Source organism: Pipistrellus kuhlii, unplaced genomic scaffold (assembly GCF_014108245.1).
Source record: "Pipistrellus kuhlii isolate mPipKuh1 unplaced genomic scaffold, mPipKuh1.p scaffold_m20_p_119, whole genome shotgun sequence".
Classification (NCBI taxonomy): Eukaryota; Metazoa; Chordata; class Mammalia; order Chiroptera; family Vespertilionidae; genus Pipistrellus; species Pipistrellus kuhlii.
This window is the reverse complement of record NW_023425426.1, coordinates 279,982-304,439: the sequence shown is the minus strand read 5'-3', so window position 1 is coordinate 304,439 and position 24,458 is coordinate 279,982. Positions and strand designations below refer to the sequence as shown.

At 36.7% G+C, this 24,458-nt stretch overlaps 1 pseudogene; it reads left to right on the top strand.

The window, feature by feature from the left end:
• The window catches only part of LOC118716071, a 159,951-nt pseudogene extending 144,507 nt beyond the window's left edge, over positions 1 to 15,444 (top strand).
• The last annotated feature ends 9,014 nt before the right edge of the window (positions 15,445 to 24,458 follow it).

The following is a 24,458-nucleotide window of genomic DNA, read 5'->3' as shown; positions in this document are numbered from 1 at the left end:
ATAGTCATTCTGACAGGTGTAAGATGGTATCACATTGTCACTTTGATTTGCATCTCTTGAATAATTAGTGACTTTGAGCATGTTTTCATGTTCCTCTTGGCCTTCCTTCTGTCTTCTTTTGAAAATATTCTATTTAGGTCCATTGCCCATTTTTTAATTGGATCATTTATCTTCCTTTTATTTAGTGGTATAAGCTGTCTGTTGATGTTGGAGATTAAACTTTTATCAGTGGTAACATTTGCAAATATGTTCTCCCATACAGTGGGGTTTCTTGTTGTTTTGTTGATGGCTTCTTTTGCTGTAAAAAAGCTTTTTATTTTTATGTAGTCCCATTTGTTTATTTTCTCTTTAGTTCCATTGCCCTAGGGGCAGTATCAGTGAAGAAGATCTTTTGGCATATGTCAGAGATTTTGCTGCCTGTGGATGCCTCTAGTATTTTTAAGGTTTCCTGTCCTATGTTTAAGTCCTGTATCCATTTTGAGTTTATTTTTGTGGATGGTGTAAGTTGGTGATATAGTTTCATTCTTTTGCAAATGTCTGTACAATTTTCCTAACACCATTTATTGAAGAAACTGTCTTGACTCCATTGTATGTTCATACCTCCTTTGTCAAATATTAATTGAGTATAGAGGTTTGGGTTGAGATCTGGATTCTCTATTCTATTCCACTGATCTATATGTCTGTTCTTGTGCCAGTACCAGGCTGTTTTGAGAACAGTGGCTTTGCAATACAGCTAGAAATATGCTATTGAGATCCCTCCTACTTCATTCTTCTTTCTCAGGATTGCTGTGGCTATTCGGGGTCTTTTTTTTATTTTATTCCAGATGAATTTTTGGAGAGTTCTTTCTAGGTCTGTGAAGTATGCTGTTGGTATTTTAATGGGGAGTGCATTGAACTTATAAATTGCTTTGGGAAGTATGGACATTTTGATGATGTTGATTCTACCAATCCATGAACATGGTATGTTCTTCCATCTGTTTATATCTTCCTATATCTCTTTTTTCAGTCTCATGTAGTTTTCCACATATAGGTCTTTTATCTCCTTAGTTAAGTTTATTCTAGGTATCTTAGTTTTTTTGGTGAAATGGTAAATGGGATTGCTTTTTTAGTCTCTGTTTCTGTAAGTACACTGTTGGTGCATAGAAATGCCATAGATTCCTTGGCGTTAATTTTCTATACTGCTACAATGCCAAATTCATTTATTAATTCAATTAGATTTTTAAGGAGTCTTTGTTTTTTTTATGTACAATATCATGTCATCTGCAAATAAGGATAACTTTACTTCTTCTTTTCCAATTTGGATGCCTTTTATTTCTTCTTCTTGTCTAATTGCAATGGCTAGTACTTCCAGTACTATGTCAAACAGGAGTGGTGAGAGTGGGTATCCCTGTCTTTTTCCTATTCTTAGAGGCAATGGTTTTAGTTTTTGCCCATTGAGTATGATGTAGGCTGTGGGTTTATCATATATAGCTTTTATTATGTTGAGGCATGATCGTTGTACTCCTACCTTGTTGAGAGTTTTTATCAGGAAAGGGTGTTGGATTTTATCAAATGCTTTTTCTGCATCCATTGATATGACTATATGATTTTATCTTTCAATTTGTTTATGTGAAGTATCACGTTTATTGATTTGCGGATATTGTACCATCCTTGCATTCCCGGAATAAATCCTACTTGGTCATGGTGTATGATATTTCTGATGTTCCGCTGGAGCCGATTAGCTAGAATTTTGTTGAGGATTTTGGCATCTATGTTCACGAGGGATATTGGCCTGTAATTCTCTTTCATTGTAGTGTCTTTATCTGATTTTGGTTATCAGGGTGATGCTGGCTTCCTAGAAGGAGTTTGGAAGTGTTCCTTTCTCTTGAATATTTTGGAATAGTCTGAGGAGGATAGGTTTCAGTTCTTCCTTGAATGTTTGGTAAAACTCTCCTGTGAAGCCATCTGGCCCTAAGCTTTTGTGTGTTGGAAGTTGTTGATGACTGTTTCAATTTCTTCCAAAGTCATTGGTCTATTGAGATTTTTCAATTCTTCCTGATTTAGTTTTCGAAGGTTATATTTTTCTAGGAATCTGTGCATTTCCTCCAGGTTGTCCAGTTTGTTGGAATAGAGTTGTTTGTAGTATTTTGTATTCCTCCTTTGTATTTCTGCGGGGTTTGTTGTTATTTCACCTATTTCATTTCTAATTTTGTTTATTTGGGTCCTCTCTTTTTGTTTCTTGGTTAGCCTGGCTAGAGGTTCATCAATCTAGTTTATCCTTTCAAAGAACCAGCTCTTGGTTTTGTTGATCTTATGTATTGTTTCTTTGGTCTCTATGTCATTTATCTCTGCTCTGATTTTTGTTATTTTCTTCCTTCTGCTAACACTGGGCTTTTCTTGTTGCTCTTTTTCTAACTCTTTGAGTTGGAGTGTTAGATAATTTGTTACCATTTTTTCTTGTTTTCTGCAATAGGCTTGTAGAGATATGTACTTCCCTCTCAAAACTGCTTTTGCTGTGTCTCATAGATTTTGGATTGTTGTTTTTTCATTGTCATTTGTTGCCAATATGTTTTTAATTTCTTCATTGATTTCTCTGGTAACCCAGTACTTGTTCAATAGCATGCTATTTAGTCTCCATGTGTTTGATTTCTTTGGATTATTTTTATTGTAGTTGATTTATAATTTTATTCCACTATGATCTGAGAATATGGTTGATGTGATTTCTATCTTCTTGAATTTGAAGAAACTTTGCCTATGTCCCAATATGTGATCTATCTTTGAAAATGACCCATGTGCACTTGAGAAGAATGTACATTCTGCGGCTTTTGGATGAAATGTTCTGAAGTTGTCGATTGATTCCATCTGGACTAATGTGTCATTTAGGATTGATGTTTCTTTGCTGATTTTTTGTTTAGATGATTTCTCCAAAGGTGATAGTGGGATTGTATTGCTATTAATCTTTCCCTTAATGTTCTCCAGCAATTTTTTTAATGTATTTGGTGCTCCTGTATTGGGTGCATATGTGTTTACCAGAGTTATTTCTTCTTGTTTGATTGCTCCCTTTAGTATTATGAAGTGGCCTTCATTATCTTTTTTTTTAATCTTTATTGTTCAGATTATTACAAATGTGTGTCTCTTTTTTTATTCTCTCCCCTCAATTGCTCCCCTTCACCAGGTTCCCACCTCACTCTCTGCCCTTTCCCCAACCCCCATTGTCCTCATCCATAGGTGCACATGGGTCATTTTCCCCCAGAATCCTCAGTCCACTCCCCTTCCATACCTCTGATTCTATCATATTCACCAGTTAATATTGTTCATCAGATTTTTTAATTCCCTTGGTTTTTAGATTCACTAGTTGATAGTTACGTGTTCGTTGTTCATAATTTTTATCATTATCTTCTTCCTCTTCCTAAATAACCCCCTTCAGCAATTCATATAATTCTGGTTTGGCGATGATGAACTCCTTTAGCTTTTTTTTTTTTTATGACGCTCTTTATCTTTCCTTCCATTTTGAGTGACAGCTTTGCAGGTAGAGTATTTTTGGCTGTAGGTTCTTGCTGTTCATCACCTTGACTATTTCTTAGCATTCCCTTCTGGCCTGCATGGTTTCTGTTGAGAAATCAGCTGACAATCGTATGGGTGCTCCTTTATAGGTAACTACCTGCTTTGCTCTTGCTGCTTTTAATATTCTCTCTTTGTCTTTTGCTCTTTGAATTTTAATTATGACGTGTCTTAGTGTGGTCATCTTTGGATTCCTTTTGTTTGGGGTTCAGAGCCCTTCCTGGACTTGTAAATCTATTTCTTTCCTCAGGTGGGGGAAGTTTTCTGTCACTATTTTTTCCAGTATTTTTTTCAGTATCTTGCTCTCTCTCTTCTTCTGGGATCCCCATAATTCTGATGTTGTTTCGTTTGATATTGTCCCAGAGGTTTCTTACACTATCTTCAACTTTATGAATTCCTTATCTTTTTGCTTCTGCGAGGGAGTGTCCTCTGGCTCTTTGTGTTCCAAATCTTTGTCTTAATTCTCGCGATCTTCGTATCTGTTTTTAGGACTCTGTGTAATATTGTTTATTTCAGACAATGTTTTCTTCATTTCTAGTTGATCCCTTATTATTTCTAGTTGCTCCCTTTTCATATCTTCATAGGTCTAAGTTATTTTATTGGCCTTTTTTAGGATATTCTTGAATTACCTTATAACTATAGTTTTGAACTTATTGTCCAATCTTTTCTTTTCTTCCATCTCCTCCTTTGTGTCCTGCCTCTTGTCTGCATTTTAGTTGTTTCCTTGATTTAATGGAATAGTTTTGTGTGCTAGGTGTTCTGGTAGAGCCCAGTAGCACAGCCTTCCCAGTTATCTGCAGTGGACAGTCTTGGTGTAGCCCTTTGTGGGCTGTGTGTGCAGTCTTGTTGTTAAGCCTTGCTTATTGTTGGTATCACTGGGAAGCATTGATCTCTAAGCCAATTGGCTGTGAGGATCAGCAGTGTCTCAGCTAGGAGGGCTTCTGTATTCTGCTTGGGTGGGGCGGGATCTCAGGGTGGCGCAGACAATCTTTGGTTCCCTGTCAGTCTTGCCTTAGAAAAGTCCAGTTCGTGGTGAGTTTTGGAAGATTGGTTGCAGGTGCGTGCACCTCTTTGGTAAAAGTGTAGACAAGCTTTGGATTCCAGCCAGTACATCTTTAGAGGAAGCCAGCCTCTGGGAGAGCTTCTGTGCTCAGCTTGGATGGGCCGGAGACTCGGAGTGGTGCAGACAAGCTTTGTTTTCCAGTAGGCTCCTCCCCAAGTGGCTCCTCCCCACATCCAGCAATAATGGCCTCTGGCTTCACACACCTTTGAGAGATCTCTGCCTGCTGCCTGACAGTCTGGCCTCTCCCTGAACGGGGCCGTCTATCAGAGCAATAGGGTGATTCTGTCTTCCTCTTGAATAAGAAAACTGTCAGCCCTCTTCACTCGCCAGGAGTAAGCCAGCAACGAACTCAGCCAGGCCCGCCCTCTCCACACAGCAGGAGAAAGCCACCGCCTTTTCGCGCACACAGTTCTCTGTACCTTCACAGTTCCTGAGGTTCAGCGTGCCTTCTCTCTCCTTCCTAGATGGCAGAGCCTCCTCTCAGCTAGCTGTCCGGTGCTTCAGGGCAATGCCTCCCCTGTTTTCCAGTTCTAAATTCAAATTTGTTGTGGTAGGCTGCATTCAGGTGTCTACCCTATGCCGCCATCTTGGTTTCTCTCTTATTATCTCTTATGTGCTTCACTTTCAGATCTAATTTGTCAGATATAAGTATTGCTACCCCAGCTTTTTTTTTTTTTTTTCATTTCCATTAGCCTGGAAAATCTTTTTCTATACCTTCACCCTCAGTCTGTGTGTGTCTTTTTTTCTGAAATGGGTTTCTTGTAGACAGCAGATATATGGGTCTTGTTTTCTTATCCAATCTTTTACCCTATGTCTTTTGATTGGAGCATTTAATCCATTTACATTTAAGGTTATTATTGATAGGTACTCATTTGATGCCATTTTTATTCTTTACCCGTGTTCCTTCTTCACGTCCTATTTCTTTATTTTTACAGTAGACCCTTTAGCATTTCTTGCATTGCTGGTTTGGTGGAGATAAGTTCCTTCAGTCTTTTTTTGTCTGTGAAGCTCCTGATTTCCCCTTCAATTTTGATTGATAGCCTTGCTGGGTACAGTATTCTTGGATTCAGACCCTTTCTTTGCATGACTTTGTATATTTCATCCCACTCCCTTCTGGCCTGATGAGTTTCTGTTGAGAAATCAGTTGCTAGTCAGATGGGGGTTCCTTTATGTGTAACTTTCTGTCTCTCTCTAGCTGCTTTTAAGATTCTTACTTTGTCATTGGTATTTGCCAGTTTAATTATAATGTGCCTTGGCATCAGTCTTCTAGGGTTCATTTTGCTTTGTACTCTGTGAGCATCTTGGGTTTGTGTGGGTTTTTTCTTCTCTATCTCAGGAAAGTTTTTGGTCATTATTTCTTGAAATATGTTTTTCATGTCTTCCTCGGTTTTCTTTCCGCTGGAACCCTTATTATTCTAATATTGTTTTGTTTTGTATTGTCCCAAAGTGCCCATAGGATCTCCTCCTGCTTTTGAATTTTTTTTCTAGAAGCTTCTCTAATTTAGTATTTTTTTTTCATCTTGTCTTCTAGCTCACAGATGCTGTCCTCTGCTTCTTGTAGTCTACCCTTGTTGCTTTCTATTGAATTCTTCGTAGTAGCGATGTAATTTTTCATTTCTTCTTGAGTCATCTTCATTTCCTCTTGGTTCTTCTTCATTTCCTCTTGGTTCTTCCTTATATTGTCAAATTTGTATTTCATTGTTTTTAGCCATCTTATGATCATTACTCTAAATCACATGTGTCAAACACAAGACCAGCGGGCCAAATCCGTCCCGCCAGGCCTTGCAATGTGGCCCGCATCGCGCTGTCATCACTGCACTCTGCTGCGTTTCCATCACAATGACAGTTTATGACTGTTCAGTAAACCATTCGGCCCGCGATTTAGGCTGGATTTTAGATTTTGGCCCCTTCTCTGATTGAGTTCGACACCCCTACTCTAAATTCTTGCTCTGATAGGTTGCTTGCCTCTAACTCGTTTACTTCATTTTCTGGTGATGCCTGCTTTTCTTTCATGTGTGGGCTATTTCTTTGTCTCCCCATGGTCTCTCTTTTCAGGATGTAGTTCTCCTTCTCCTTTCCATGGGTGATTGAAGAACTCCCTTGAATCCATGTGTTTGCGCCAATTGGGGCATCACAGCTTTTCGGTGGTCTCCACTGTTGTGGGTTTTTCAGGCCTCAAATAAGATTCTCTTTTCTTTGTAAGATGTAGTAGTTTTCCCTCTGAACCCGTAGCTTCGGGAGAGGTCTCCACCTCAGTGTGGGCTGCTTGGTCAGGAAATCCTGTCCAGTAGACTGCTACCTTCTCTTAGAGTTCTGCTATCCCTTAGCTTGCCAAGTAACACTCCCCAAGGGACTCTCAGGTGCTCCTTCTATCTGCTCTGGAACTAGGCTCAGAACAGGTCCATCTGTTCAACCACCATTTTGTCGAGTATGTGTCTGTAGTTCATTATTAATAATTATATATAACAGGATATTGTACGAATTGTTACAAAATTTGATTTAAAATGATTCTTACATACTGTTATATTGGCTGTGCTGCAAAAATATTTGTTGTGTGCTGCATGTGGCCCACAGTCTATGAGTTTGACATGCTTACCTTAGCACCTTTTATAAAATAATGCCCAGTTTCTGTCATTTTCTATCCCCTTACTTGATTTTATTATTCTTCATAGAAGCTATCATTATGTAGTACATCTTAACATTTTTGGTTGTCTGTCACCCCTTACTAGAATGAAAACTATATGGTGTCCATGAATGTTGTCTAATCTGTGTATGCCTAGCACCTAGCATAGTGCCTGACAGATAGCAAATATTAAAATATTCACTGAACTAATAAGTAGTTTCAAGACCCATTTGACAAGCCATTATACATCAGGTGGAAACACGGTCTCCATGCTGTAAGTGAATAAATATTAGATTCTGTTCTCTAATCAACTATAAATACAAAATCTCTGTGACACTGCCTTATTTTAAGTCAGGTGTTCTCCAAGTATAGCTCTGAAATCAATAACATCAGCGTCATCTGTGAATGTGTTAGTGGTTCCCAAATGAATATAAAATTGAGGGGTGGGTTACCCAGCAATTTGTATTTTAACAAGCCCTTCGGGTGATGCCTCGAAAGCCATCAGTCTAATCTGAGTCCTTTTCCACATGAGAAATATCTAAGAAAGGTATGCTAGAAAGAAGTCTTCTTAAAGGTAAAAAATGAAAAATAAAAAAATATATAAAAAGCTAAGTCCATGAAAGGCAAAATTAGAAAGATATCTACTGCTTCTTCTAGAGTTTGTTTTGTTTAATATTAGCAGAGCTTTTTTCTTTTTCTTTTTTTGCATGGTCTATTAGATCTGGGTCAATATACACTGCTGTGGATGCCATTTAAATGATCCTTAAACAGCAGGTCCTCAAATAGCATCATTTTGTTCAATGTCATTATATTATAATGTTGATTGGTGCGGGGGGTGGGGGGACCAATTCCTAGCTGGACCACGCACAGTCTGTATTGAGTATGCATGTCTCCTCATGTCTGTGTGGGGTTTCTTTCTCTGGATACTCCAGTTTCCTCCCACATCCCAGAGATGTGCCCACTAGATGAATTGGTGTGTCTAAATCGTCAGTCTGAGTGTGGGTGTGGTTGTGAGAGCTCTGTGATGGGAGGATGTCCTGTCCAGGGTGGATCCCTCCTTATTCTTTCAGCTGCCAGGATATACTCTGCCCACCCACCACCCTGAACTGGAATAAGTGAGCTGGGAAATAATTCTCTTGTTTTTATTCATTTTTCCTAAATGCATGTATAGCTCACATTTATTTAAATGTTTAATATTAGAAGTGTTTGGGATCTGTCTTTAGAAGTCTGGTGATGGCTTTGTGACCAAAACTATGCTGCAGGAACTTAAATCTTGTTTATACCAATTAGTCTATGGTAAAAATGGGTTTCGTTATACGTTTTTTTCACTTAAAGTTGCAGTTTCCAAGAACCTACTGACAAAATAAATGAGAACTTACTGTACCTACTTCCTCTCAATGAACCTAATTATATACTAGTAAGGTTGAATTCAAACTTTCTCTTCACAGATTAAAACCTCTTCATTCAAATTGATTTTTGCTTTCTTCAGAAACATTTGAATACTATAAGGATATTTTCCTATATTCTGGATAATGACATGAGCTTAGTGGTCACCATTCTCAAGATTATATATTGCAAATTGATAGCTATTGAACATAAAGGCCAAGATTTTAGTGGACAAAACTGGAAACAGAAAGGACAGAAATCTGAATGTGGATGCATATCTACATTGATGGCCATCCCATTAGAAAAAGTGACAATGTTCTTGAAAATTTTCCTTTTGGTTTTGACTTCCTTTTCAGGATTATTAGGACATATAAATAAAATAACATTTGATGCTAAAACCGGTTTGGCTCAGTGGACAGAGCATCGGCCTGAGGACTGAAAGGTCCGGGGTTTGATTCCGGTCAAAGGCATGTACCTTGGTTGCGGGCACATCCCCAGTAGGAGGTTTGCAAGAGGCAGCTAATCAATGTTTCTCTATCATTGATGTTTCTAATTCTCTATCCTTCTCTCTTCCTCTCTGTAAAAAATCAATGAAATATATTTTAAAAATAACTTTTGAAAGAACTTAGGAAAGCATAAAGCACTATACAAGTAATAATACAAATAGTAGCTAACCATTAATTGGATACCTCTGTGTTCAGCACTATACAAAGCACTTGCATACATTATCACAATCTCTCAGCAGTACTTTAAGGTAGGTATTATTATCTTCATTTTACTAATTAGTTTAGGTAACCTGCCCTAGGCCATGTAATTAAAAAATAGTACATGTAAAATATGAACCAAGATCTTTCATATTTAAAATCTTATGCTGCTTGCAATGTACAATAGCTAAGATCTGGAAACAGCCCAAGTGCCCATAGGTAGATGAGTGAATAAAAAGCGATGGTACATTTACACCATGGAATACTATGCAGCTATAAAAGAGAAAGAACTCTTACCATTTGAGGTAGGACAACATGGAAGGACCTGGAGAGTATTATGTTAAGCAAAACAAGCCAGTTAGAGAAAGATAAGCATGACATTATCTCACTCATATGTGGAATCTAAAGAGCAAAATAAACTGATGAACAAAATAGATCCAGAGACAAAGAAGCATGGAACCGACTAATGAATCTCAGAAGGAAAGCAGTGGGGGGTGAGGTGGGAGGGGGAGAGATTAACCAAGTAATTTATATGCATGTATACATAACCCATGGATATAGACAATAGTGTAATGACGGCCTGGGAGGGGTGGGTGTGGGGTGGAGAGGGTCAAAGAGGGAAAAGGGGGGACATCTGTAATACTTTCAACAATGAAGATAACTTTACAAATAAATAAATAAATAAAATAATATACTGCTAACTACTATACTCATTGACCCAGCTTCACTTTCACTGTACCTATAACTTCATCTATATGTATACATTTAGATAAATTTAAGCATAGTACATTCCCACCCTGGCCTGTATTGATAAGGGTTATAACATTGGCCCAACACACCAAAGGGTCATGTGTATGATTCTTGGTCAGGAGCCCATGTCTGGGTTGCAGGTTTGATCCCGGCCCCAGTCAAGGTGGCTATGGGAGGCAACTAATTGTTATGTCTCTACATCGATGTTTCTCTCTACATATATCTCTCCTTCCCTCCTTCCCTCCCTCCTTCTCATTCTCTCTAAAGCCAATGGAAAAAATATTCTCCCTCAGATGAGGCTTAACAAAATATATATATATTACATTTCCAGTGGAGAAATCTATACTAATAAAAGGGTACTATGCTATTGAATAATTAGACTGGGTTGACTGGACATCTTCTGGTTGTCCTTCTGAACAAAGCCATGGTGGCTGGGGCTAAGGCAGAGGCAGTTAGGGGTGATCAGGCAGGCAGACAGAGTGGCTAGAGGTGATCAGGCAGGCAGGCAGGTGAGCAATTAGGAGCCAGCAGTCCCAGATTGGGAGAGCGATATCCAACTGCTGGTTTACACTTGATCCCTACAGGGTCCCAGATTGGAGAGGGTGCAGGCCAGGCTGAGGGAACCCTCCCCTCCATGCACAAATTTCATGCTCTGGGCCTCTAGTTAAAACAAAAAAGAAGTATTTAAAACAAAGAGTGAAATTTCCCTTTGCTCTCATCCAACTGTAATCTCACTTTTATTCATATTTGAAATGGTCAAAATTCTGTATTTGCCTCAAAAGAAATATTTTCTTACTAAAGATTAAGCAGAAATGTTCTGAAAATATCTATTTTAATAGCTTCACTAAAAAAAGGTCTATTTTAATTACAATAAATGGAATAGTTATTGCATTTCTTATACATGATTCTGTAAAGTGCACTTCAATTTTCAAAGCAAACATCTGGACTATTAAGATATTACCAACTAAACTTGTTACTTTTATTACAAATGCTTTAGTCAACTACGGCTCCTCCTCTGTCAGCTCTATCATGTGATACATTAGTCAGGAGCTTGGCATTCCATACAGATTTGCTTCACTCTCCAACAGGGAAGGTGTATTTATTTAACAAACCTTTGGCAGTGGCACAGATTTTTATTTATTTATTTTTTTTTTTGGTCTGATGAAAAAAATCGTGCTTTATTATACAATTGTCTACTTGCTTGATCCTAATTTGGAGGAGTTTCAGTGTACCTCCAAGTTCCACATTTCAAGTTCCATTTCCATACCTGCTAAACAGACATTGCACAGTAGGACTTACATAGCAGAGAATGAATTGGGTGAACTTTGTTTTCTTTCTTCTCCACTCTTTTGTTCAATTCCTGTTCAGCAAGTTCCAAGCTGGCTCAGTGAGATTTAATTATTCTTCAATGCTTTTCGATGTCAATTAGAAGATAATCATAGCATGCTGACACTTTCAACCTTTTGTGACAGCCAACAAAATGCACTGCAGTAAATGAAAGTCTTAGCCCACAATGCGGGGACCTGAGCCTTTACATCCTTTCCACATAGCTTTAGCGCCAACTTCCAAAAAGCTGGCTCTAAAACCCAATATACTCCCATTGAGTCATCCTTTTGCAATACTATTCAGAGTTCCTGGATGATCCTATTTTGATCCTCCCTTGTCCAGAGACAATAGAACTTTGACTAATTCATGGAGGTGTCGATATTCTGGCTGAATATCACCTGAACACATATTTACATGTTTGTGCCATTTGTTATGGCTTCATTGAGACTGTGAAGAGAAGAAGCCCCAGAATCCTAGGAGAAAGACCCACCAGCTTAAGTATTAGTACGTGAGTTGGAGACATCTCTATTTTATAGCCATTTCTACCAAGATTTCTACAGATATTTAAAACAGAATGGATTTCTTGGTGCAGCAGGTCTTTAAATAATGTCAGTTCATTCAACATAATTTTGTTATAATGTTGATGAGATGCCATAGGAACTTAACTTTTGCTTTGGGCTGATGCAAGAGCCTAGTTATGGAAAGGTGTCAGCAGGAACTGTGCTGCTGCCAGGGCCTGTAGCTGACTTGTCCCTCTTCCCGTCCGTGCCAACAATGTGTTGAAGAAATTGTAAAGAAAAATAAATACTCATTCACTGCTGGTGAGAATGTAAACTGGTACAGCCCCTATGAAAAATAGTATGAAGTTTCCTCAAAAAATTAAGAAGACAGTTACCATATGACCCAGCAATCTCTCCTTTGAGTATCTACTAAAAATATTGATAACATTTATTTGTAAATATATATGTACCCCTATGTTCATTGCAGCATTATTCACAGAGGCTAAGACATGGAAATAGCCAATCATCTTTATAGATGATTGGATAAAGAAGATGTGGTACATATATAAAATGGAATGCTAGTCAGCCATAAGAAAAGAAGAAATATTACTATTTACAACAACATGGATGGATTTTGAGAATATCACGCTAAGTAAAATAAGTCATATGGAAAATTCAAGAACCATATTATTTCACTCATATATGGGATATAAAATTGAAATAAAAAATGAACAAACAAGAAAAACAAACAAAAATTCATACATGCATTAAACACTATGGTGGTTACAAGAGGGGAAGGCTGGTACTGGAGAAAGCAATGGGTAAAGAGTGTCAAATATATACTGACAGAATGATATTTGACTTTGGGTGGTAAACATACAATGCAATACACAGATGATATATTATATAATTGTATACTTGAAATATATATAATTATATTAACCAATTTCACCTCAATAAACTTAATTTAAAAGAAAAAATATATTGGATATTGATGAAGCTGAAGAAGGTATAAAGGCTCTTAAGGCTGAAAGTGTGATGTTCAAGAACCAACTGAACCAAAATATGATCTTGACATTATGTCTGATCATAAAAAGAAGAAATAGAAAAATGTCAAATTCCCAGATGAGAATGAAATTCTAGAGAAATACAAAGTTTTAGAAGATAAAAACAGCAAAAAAGATTATGATCTCTCATTAAGTAACCATAAAGGCAAGCTCAGAAAGAAACTCCATGTATGAGAAGCTACTGAATCAAGTGTTCAAAATCATAAGGGGAAATATTCCAGATAAGTGGCTGGAGAGAACAGTAAGTTTGTCAGGATACCTCCAAAGGTCGTCTGAGTAGGAACCATGTAAACTTCTTTGGTCAACTTTACCGATATCTGCAAACTATTACATCATCAGTACAAATATCTAATTGTTTTTATTGGCTGAATTGGGTATAAGTGGTTCTAGCTAAGGTAATAACCAACTTGTAATCAAAGGAAGATTCCAACAGAAACAGAAAATGTTTTGAGAAGATATATCAACAGGGAGAGAGATTGTGGTCAAATAGGCTCTTTTCTTGCACCTCCTTCCATGGCCAGACTGGAAATAAAGGTAATTGGGGAACATTCATCCATAATTACCAACTCAGGTCAAGCTAAAAAAGAAGACTTATATCAAGGAAGAACAGAAAACACCTGGAGAATTGATTTAAAAAAAAAACAAAACACCAGTATCCACTAGATCTCACTACTAGACTGTATATGAGGATTGAGACCCAGCCAAGGGCAGAGTAATATTCTGGGACACTCTCAGAGGAGAAACTCTGTGATGGGAAACATATCCACTACTTGCCCTGTAATCTGAACAGCACACACACACCCTCACAGGAGACTCAGAGTTCTATAATATACTCCCGATTCCACATACAGCCCTTTCAGAAACAGACTTTTGAATGAATAAGACTGACAGCTGGTTGGCAGGTGAAGGCAGGTTGAGGTGGAGCCCATGGAACCTGGGAAGTTTTATGACCCAACCCTAGGCACTGTGCTACTAACAAACAGGCTTTAAAGTGCAGCCTGGCCCCTCCCATGCACAGCCAAGTCCTATGGAGACAGATACAAACTGTGGATTGCTTGGAGCTTCAAACAGGTTGCTGACATCTAAAGGAGGACAGTTTCTGTTAGTGGTTAGCACCTAAGTACCTCCGAGGGAGCCCAGAAGTGGTAGACAGAACAGTCAGCCACAGTCATCAGGAGAATAAATCCAAAGGAAGCTCCCAGGAGATATGAAACTCTGCTGAGATGAACAACACTTCACTTTTTCCTTCACTTTTTTTCTTTTTAAAATTATCTATCTGCTTTATGGATTTAATATTTTAGTCCTTATTGTTTATTTCATATACCTAACTTTTCTTTTCCCTTTTCTTATTCTATTGTTTTTCTTTTAATCCTGCTTTCTCCTCTATTTTCCTTTAAAAAAAAATTTCTTCCCCTCTTCTTTTATACCATCTTTCTTCCCCTATTTATTCTTATCTTCTTTATTTCATCTATTCCCTTTCATATGCCTTTTTCCTTCCCCCATTTTTCTCCTCGTATTTTTTCTTTTATTCTATTATTCTTATCTTTAGAGAATTCTAATTCTCTCTCCATTTGTGGTTTCTTTTGTTATTGTTGTAAAGGGTCCTGTGTATGTTTTTGTTTTGTTGTATTTTGTCGTGCTCTGTCAGCACCACCACAACAGCTCACAAGGCATGGTCAGGTTGAGCCTTCCGGTCAGCCAGCCCAAGAGGAGATACCATCCACAAACAGGATAACAACATTCAAGACCCAATTACAACAGGATAACCCAAATGATTTAACCAAGGTGCATTTCTAGAGCACCCAGCTTAGTAGATCACTGGTCACCATGGGTCCCACAAAACACCTACTGTATAAGACCACCCCACAAGTACATGGAGGCATAGTAGTTTTTTTCTAATACATAAAAACAAATGCAAAGGGACAGCAAAAATGGGGAGACAAAGTAACAATTCCCAAATAAAATAAAATGAAGAACTGCAAAAACGGGAACTAAATGAAGTGGAGGCAAGGAATTTAACATATAAAGATTCAAAGTAATGGTTATAAGGGTGCACAAATAGCTTAGTGAAAACTATAAACAACTTAATTAACTTTATGGAACACAATGAGAACTACACTAGCATAAAAGAGTTAAAAATTATGAATAAAAATCAAGTGGAAATGAATAATGGCATAGCTGGGAGGAATCAACAGTAGACTAGAAGAAGCTGAGTGCCGAATCAGCAAATTACAAGACAAGGTACATAAAAATAACCATTCAAAGCAATTGGAAAAAATAAATTAAAAAGTAGGAGGAGATTTTAAGAGAATTTTGGGAAAACCTGAATCATAATGACATCAACATCATATAGATTCTAGAAGGAGAAGAGATAGAGACCCTGTTTGAAGAAATAATGACAGAAAATATCCTTAACCTGATTAAGGAAAAAGTCACTCAAGTTCAGGAAATACAGACAATTCCAATCAAAATGAACCCAAAATGACCTACACCTAGGCACATAATTAAAATGGCAAACATTAAAGACAAAGAAAGAATCTTACAGGCTGCAAGAGAGACAGAAAATTACCTACTAGAGAGCTCCCATTAAACTGTCAGCTGATATCTCAATAGAAACACTTCAGGCCAGTAGAGAGTAGTATGAAGTATACAAAGTAATTAAAAGCAAGGGACTGAATCAAAGACTACTCTATCCAGCAAGGTTTTCGTTCAAAATTGAAGGAGAAATAAAGAGCTTCTCAGACAAAAAAAAAAAAAAATGCTAAAAGAGTTTACTACCATTACACCAACACTTCAAGAAATGCTAAAGGAACTATTGTAAGAAGAAGAAATAGAGAGAAGCACAAGGCATAAAATATAAAAATTGCAATAAATAACTAATAACCATAAATTTCAATGTATTAAAAGCTTCAATCAAAAGATATAGGGTAGCTGAATTAATAAGAAAACATGACCCAAATATATACTGTCTAAAAGAGACCCACCTCAGAACAAGTCACACAAAATGAAAGTGAAGGGATGGAAAAACATTTATCATGCAATGAAAATAAAAAAAAAAAAAATTGGGCCTGGCCAATGTAGCTCAGTGGCTTAGCATTGACCTATGAACCTGGATGTCATAGTTCAATTCCTGGTCAGGGCTGATGCCAGGGTTTCAGCTCAATCCTTAGTGTGGGGCATGCAGGAGGCAACTGATCAATGATTCTCTCTCATTATTCATGTTTCTATCTCTCTCTCTCTCCCTTCCTCTCTGAAATATATATATATATTAAAAGCTGGGCTAGCAATAATCATATCTGACAAAATAGATTACAAAATGAAGGCCATAACAATTGGTAATGAAGGCCATATTATAATACTAAAAGGATCAATCCAATACAGTACTACCCAATATAGAACCACCCAAATATATTTTCTTAAAAAAAAAAACTTCTGGAGGATTTTATGGGAAAAATCAATAGCAATAAAATCTTAGAAGGGTACTTTATGACCCCACTGACATCACTGGATAGATCTCCTAGACAAAAAAAATGAACAAGGAAACAGTGACCCTAAACAACAATAATGGATTTAATTGGCATTTATAGAACATTTCACCCCCAAAACTGCAGAACATACATTCTTCTCAAGTGCACACTGGACATTCTCAAAAATAGAACAGATGTTAGGATATAAACTAAGTCTCTACAAATTCAAGAAGATTGAAACATATCAAGCATCTTCTCAGATCGCAATGGCATGAAACTAGAAATCAACTACAATAAAAACATTTGAAAACATTGAAGCACAGGGAGAATAAATAGAATGTTATTAAACATTGAATGGGTTACCAATGAATTCAAGAAAGAAATAAGAAAAACTTCCTGGAAGCAAATGAAAATGAACATACAACAACCCAAAATCTACAAGGCATACAATGTAGTTCTGAGGGGAAAGTTTATAGCATTTACAGGCCTACTTCAAAAAAAAAAAAAAAAAGAAAAGAAAAGAAAATTTTCTAACAAACTATCTAACCCTATAACTTAAAGAATTATAAAGTGAACAAAAAGGAAAGCACAGGGTAAATAGAAGGAAGGAAATAATAAATAATAAATGACATAGAGATGAAAAAAAATACAAAATATCAATGAAACCAAGAGCTGATTATTCGAAAGGATAAACAAAATTGATAAACCACTAGCCAGACTCATCAAGAAACAAAGAGAGAGGACCCGAATAAGTAAAATCAGAAATGAAAGAGGTGAAATAACAACTGATAGCAAAGAAATACAAAGGATTATAAGAAAATACTATTATGAACAACTAGCCAATAAGCTGAACAATGTGGATGAAATGAATAAATTCCTAGAAAAATACTATCTTCCAAAACTGGATCAGCAAGAAGAAAACCGGAATAGGATAATAACAATTGATATGTTTGAAGCAATAATTAAAAATTAAAAACTCCCAACAAACAAAAGCCCTGGTCCAGGTGGCTTCACAAGGGAGATTTGCCAAACATTCAAAGAACTAACACCTATCCTCCTCCAACTATTCCAAGAAATATAAAGAGGAAGGAACACTTACAAGCTCTTTCTACAAAGCCAGCATTATTCTAATTTTAAAAGCAGATAAAGAAACTACAAAGACAGAAAATTACAGGCCAATATAACTGATGAACATAGATGCTGAAATCCTCAACAAAAATATTAGTAAATCAGATCCAGCATTACATTAGAAAAATCATACACCATGACCAAGTGGGATTTATTTCAGGGATGCAAGGCTGGTACAATATTTACAAATCAATAAATGTGATACATCACATTAACAAATTGAAAGACAAAAATCACATGATCAGTAGATCCAGAAAAAAAAATTAACAAAATCCAACACCTATTTTTGATAAAAACTCTCCACAAAGTGGGAATTGAGGGATCATACCTCAACATAATAAAAACCTTATATGACAAATCTATAGGTAACATTATACTCAACAAACAAAAATTAAAACTATTTTCCCTAAGAACAGGAACAAGACAGGGATGCCCTCTTTCACCAGTTTTTAAATTTTGAAAATATGTTTATATTGATTTTAGAGAGGAAAGGAGAGGGAGAGATAGAAACATCAATGATGAGAATCATTTATTGGCTACTCTTGATTGCCCTTTAGTAGGGATTGAGCCTGCAACCCAGGCATGAACCCTTGACTGGAATCAAATCCAAGACCTTTCAGTCCTCAGGCCAATGCTCTATCCACTGAACAAAACCCAGCTAGGAAGGAACCTGTAAATTATTCTTTCTTTTAGTTAGTGTATATTTAATTTCTGACCTTATAACCATCGCTTTGAACTCTGTATCCAGTAGTTTGCTGGTTTACATTTCATTTATTTCTCTTTCTAGATATTTCTTTGATTTTTTCCATTGTGACATGTTTGTTTGTCTCCACATTTTGGCTGCTTCCCTGTTTTTGTTTCTATATATTAGGTAGAACTGCTATGTCTCCTGGAATTGGTATAGTGGCTTTGTGTAGTAGGTGTCCTGTAGGGCCCAGTAACTCAGTCTTATTAGTCACATGTGCTCTCTAGGTGCCCACCTGTGTGAGCTGTGTGCACAGTCTTACAGTTGTGCCTTGATTGCTGTTGGTGTCACTGGGAGGAATTGATCTTCAGGCCAATTGGCTGTAAAGACAAGATGCAACTACAGTGCAAGAGCTTCTGTGCAGAAGACAACCCTATAGAGCAGGACTTGCTTCAGTGTGGCTTTGATGCTCACTGGGTCTTCCCATTAAGTATGTTGCTTGTGAATGTGTGGAGTTATAATCTGGTATGGTCTCACACTAACCACGAGGTACTCTGGCTTTTGGTACCTAGATGCATGCATGATGATGCCAGCTGCTGCTTGTTTGAGAGACTTTAGCAAAGTCTGAAGCCTGAGCCAGGCCAGGCCATTCATGTGGAAAAGCTGCTGCAAAACATTTGGATGGGGCTGCAAGTTGGATGGGGCAGAGCCTCAGAGAATCACCAGAGCAGAGTGAACAATGTGGGCTATATTGATAGAAACTCAGATATTGCTGCCAGTGATCCTGATGAGCACCCCCATCTAGTAGAAGGCTTCCCCCACGTTGCTTCCCTGATGCCAGAAAATCCCATTCCTCCCCCTTATATCCCTTGTTTCTCCAATGCCACTGCCCAGTGCTACTACTCAGAATGAGCAGTACTGTGTAAGTTCCTACTCTGGTTCTTTGAGAGCGACTGCCTGAGTCTCCAGCAGCCTCTGTGTCCTTCAGCCACAATCCCTGCTGGTTTTTGCAGCCAAAAGTTATAGAGACTTCTCTTCCCAGCTATGGAGCCCTGGGCTAAGGGTCTAGAGTGGAGCTGGGACCCCTTGCTCCTCACAAGAGGCCTCCACAGGAACAATTTCCCTCCCAATTAAAAATACACCACACAGGTATTGGACTAGCCTGTCCTGCCTCTTCCCCTCATACCAGTTTCAATGTTCTTTCCTTTTTACTTCTCTAGTTGTAGGACTTTCATTCAGCTAGTTTTCTAGCAGTTCTGAATGATGGCTGCCTGTATTTTAGTTGTAATTTTGATGTGGTTATGAGAAGCAACAAGTACCAGCGTTTACCTATGCTGCCATCTTGATTCTCCCCTGAGTTCAGATTCCAACAGGCTAATTTTTACATTGATAATTTTTTTGGCTCTCAAATTATGTTATAAATATCCAAATGGCCCTTGGCAGAAAAAAAGGTTCCCCACCCCTGCTGTGAAGTTTTCTTCATTTGGTAGGATGGAGCACATTCACTTATAGAAGTTGGAGCTATAGCCCATCATAATTATAGCCTCCAAGTTGTGTAAGTAACTTTTATTTTTCTACCCTGAAGAGCAGCTATTACATTAGTAAGTTTAAAATGGAGTTTTAAATTTTGTTAAGAGTAATAAGACTGTAAATGATGCACAAAATTAGCTAATTTTATTTTTAGAAAAACCTACTACAGTTCCACAGATGACCTTATCTCTAAGTCCTCAGCAGGATGTCTATTTAAGATAATGTCTATTTAAAATATTTTCCCTCAATGAAATTATGAATTGATTTAATAATTATCAATTTCAGTGCATCTTGGGGAAAGTTATAACTCTGAAGATTTAAAATAAACCTGTTAAGTAGTCTTGTATTTTAGTAACATCAATCCCAGGAATATCTCACAATGGTACATTTAAAGAAAAATATAAAATGCAAGAATATTCACTGTAGCATTACTTCCAATAAATTATAATAGGAGAACATTTTATTAAAGTGTAACATGGGTGCAATATTAGCCACAAGCACATTATTTCAAAGGATAATTAACTATCTGATATGATGTAACAATGGATAAAACATAAAATACAAATTTCTTAAGAAAAATTTGTATACACATATGCAAAAAGATTAAAAGGAGACACATGAAAACATTTAAAAAATAAAAATAATAAACCTTATATTTCCAAAAAATGCCATCATTTTCCATTTTGAAAATAATTCTAACAGTATCCATTATATTGCAGAAAGAAATTACTTTTTAGAAGAATTTAGATACATGTAATGATACACATGTTTTCACTAATTTAACACAAATTGCTTATCATAGCTGGAGATTCATGAGAAAAAAGCAAATGAAGAAGAAACTCTCTGGAAAAATTTCCTTTGCATTTCAGTGAGCCTATACCCATTTTGAGACAATAAAGGCAGGGATGGAAAGAGGAGATGGTTAAGAATGAAGATTGGTGACATTAACAGGAGAATTCCAATCAAAACAGAAACCAATATGAGTTCAAACACTGAGGTTAAACTGTAACATATGGATTATTTCATATGGGAGCCTAATGAAGAGGCTCGGACAGACCCACGTCTATGAGGTCAAGCTGTTCAGAGGTGCAAATGGAAACTAAAGAACTCAACATGATTTCTGTTCCTTAAACCTACCCTGGGAGAGTAATTTATCTAATATTGACCAATTTAATTTGCTAGTTAATGATTGCTTCATTTTTTCAAGTATAACTCATAGTGAATTCTGGAGATTATCTGTTTTTCAGCCTCCAGTTTTTGTTTTTGTTTTTGTTTTTGTTTTGTTGTTTGTTTGTTTTCTAAGAGACACCAATATATCATAGCACCCAACTAATTGAAATAATTTGACATCCCGTAGAAATTATTTATTTCCTTTCAACATTTGAGCACCTTTTTATGTAGGCCACTATGGGAAGTCCTGGGGTGCCCTCACCCTCCAAATAAATGGGAGTGAAACTATATGGGGAGGAAGTGAGAGAGGAAAATGGGGAGGGAGGAACATATTTACAAAATACAGGATGCTCATTTAAATTTAAATTTCAGGTGAACAAAAAATAATATTTTAGTATAAGTATGCCCCATGCAATCTTTGGGATATGTATGCATTTTTATTTTCTAAATTTGGAAACCCTAAAATATGTTTATATATCCAAACCCTTTAATAAAAGCATAAAAACACACTAGAAACACTGAGAAGAGAACACCAATTTCTCCATGGGGGGACCAGTATGTTATCTCTCAAGGATGAATTATCTGCTTTCTTACAAGCAGAACTAAAAGGACCACAAAGATGGAGGAAAGGTGTTGGGAAAGTTAAAGGTGAACCCACGTGTAAAAGCAGCTACCAGTATAAATAATCTTGAAAGTTACACACTATCTGAATCTTGGAATTTTTTGTTGTAAAATGTGACTAGTAACTGTGACAATTACATATGACACTGCATATGGAAGCTCCTACCAAAAGACTTAACATATAGTAAATTTTAATGAATCTCCCCACCATTACACTGAGTAGCCAGATTATTATGATTTCTGAACACATAATAATCTGGCCACTATATATATATATATATATATATATATATATATATATATATATATATATATATATATATTAGAGGACCAGTGCATGAATTTGTGCATGGGTGGGGTCCAGCTAGCCTGGCCAAGTGAGGGGACATGGGCAGTTGGCCGGCCTGCCTGCTGGTTGAACTCCTGGTCAAGGGGACAATTTGCATATTAGCATTTTATTATATAGGATATACACTGGGTGGCCAGATAATTATGCATTCAGAGATCATAATAATCTGGTCACTCAGTGTATATGGCTGGAATAAGACACAGTCCAAGAAACAATACTGAACCAGCACTTCAGCAGAGCTGACCATATCATGAAACAACAGACCTCACTCTTAGAGAGCAAGTCTCTCCAAAGTGGTGCATCAACTTTATAAATTACAAAATGCCAAAAACTTCCTTCCTGGAAGTATGACAGAAAGTAGTCCTTATAGAACAGGTTATGGGACTTTCAGGTACTTATGAGTAAATTTTTTCTTTCTCTTAAGGAAGCATCATTTAGGGTAATTGTGACCAGAAGGCTTACCAGTAGAGATCTGTTGGATTCCCAGTGCCAGGTTTACTCATCTACCAGGAGACAGTTCAAGAGGATAAATCAAGCCTCTCATATTAGGAGACTATCCAATCAATGATAGCAAAGACCAATAAAGGACTTACTGCACACCAGGTACTAATTTAAAACTTTTACTTATATTAACTGCTAATCATTTTATATTGAGAAAATTAACTCTCAGAGAAGTTAAATAAATTACATAAGGTTACACAGAGATAAAATATAAATTTAGGCACTATGGCTCCAGGATATATTCTCTTAATTTATTTATTATACTACTCATGCTACTATGACCATCCTGTAACTGAGCATGCTGCTAGGTGAACCACATGTTCAGCTTGAAAAAGTAAAATACACTTCTTATGTAAAGGACTTTATAAACTAACAGAAAATAAACTCACAAAAGACACAGACAACAACATAGGTCCAGGCATGATTAAATCCCAAAGTAAGTAGTTTGGGCAGCAAGAGTGATAGGAATTCAGAAGTGAGAAAGGACTTCATGGAGAAGGCTGAGCTTAAAGGAATGAACTTTTGTGCCTGATCAATATTCCTAAAATAGCTTTTCTCTCATGTTTGCCTTTCTTAATGATTGATGGAGTTTACTGAAACATTGATTTAACAACCAACATGAGCATCATTGCTGGAATGACCAATTAGCTATAATGAAGCCTGGCTCCCTAATCCAAACTATCCATTCTTCTCCAAAATCTTGGCACACCTTCTTTGTATAGCTTGTTCTTTCTATTGTTTGATTTTTAAATAAGCTCTATCCAAGGCTTTTCTTGGTTAACAATCAATATCATCCTCCCAATAACTTTAAGGATCAATAAACCTAGAAAAACCTTGGCAGTCTGTATATTTTATGGCAAGGTCCTCGATAGCATGGTTTTGATAAATCTGCATATAGTTAGAACCAAAATTTGAAATCCAATTTGTACTTGATTAGAGAAAGAAAGGATTGCTTCTCAATACTGCCTACCTACCTTTGCCATATTCAGATGACAATCCCTCAGCTGCCATCTTGTGGTAAACAACACACACTGTAAAAAAAAGTATTCAATATTTCATAGTAAGAATCGAGATTTCCATTTTAATGTCTTCTTAATGGATGATTCCTATTGCTATCACCTGCTCTTATTATAAGCACTTTTTCTTTGCTTGTTTTTTTATTTTTTTATTTTCAATTTTTTTCTTTTTATTTCTTTTCCTATAGTTTGTTGGATCCCAGAATAATTTCAATTTTATACTTCAGTGGCCCTTTTATGACACCAATTTCACTTTTCATGAGAAATAAAAGATGTTCCATATTTTGGATGAATGTTTATAAATGCGAAATAATTTAATATTGCCTTACTTGGAGACAAACTATGAAGTAGTTAAATGTGACCAAACACACACACACACACACACACACACACACACACACACAGAGTATATTTTGAAATTTCAGCACTGTGTACTTCATTCTGAGAGACCACCAATTAAAGACAGTAAAATAAAATCTACCTTCACATTTTACTTTCATTGAGTTCACTTACTATTTTTAAAGTTGGTTAATTCAATTTTTGAACTTTATTTGTTTTGTTGAGAGCGGCTTGGCTCCCACCTCTCATACACTTTGATTTGCCTTTGTATATGCTTACTTACTTTAACCTTTAATTTAACTTACATATTCAGGCCCTAGTTATAACTCTGGCTAGAGAATATATGAAGGATAATTTGCTTCATGATCAAGTTTGTGTTGCTATGTAATCAAGATAGGCAGTATTCATTAAAGATTAGATGTATTGTGTGTGGACTGGGACTATCTATTAATAGGTCTGTATCCTGAATCCTGTTTTTCTGTTTTACTAGCTGTGTGCCCTTAGGCACATCACTTAGCATCTTTATGCCTTAGCTTACACAGATTTAAAGTGGGGATTATAATGGGATTTATTTCATAAGATTGTTGAGGGGATTACATGAATTAACACATTTATTGAACAGCACCAGACAGAAAGTATTCAAAAAAATTAGCTAATATGACTTACCATTTTATTTCTTTTATTTTAATTGAA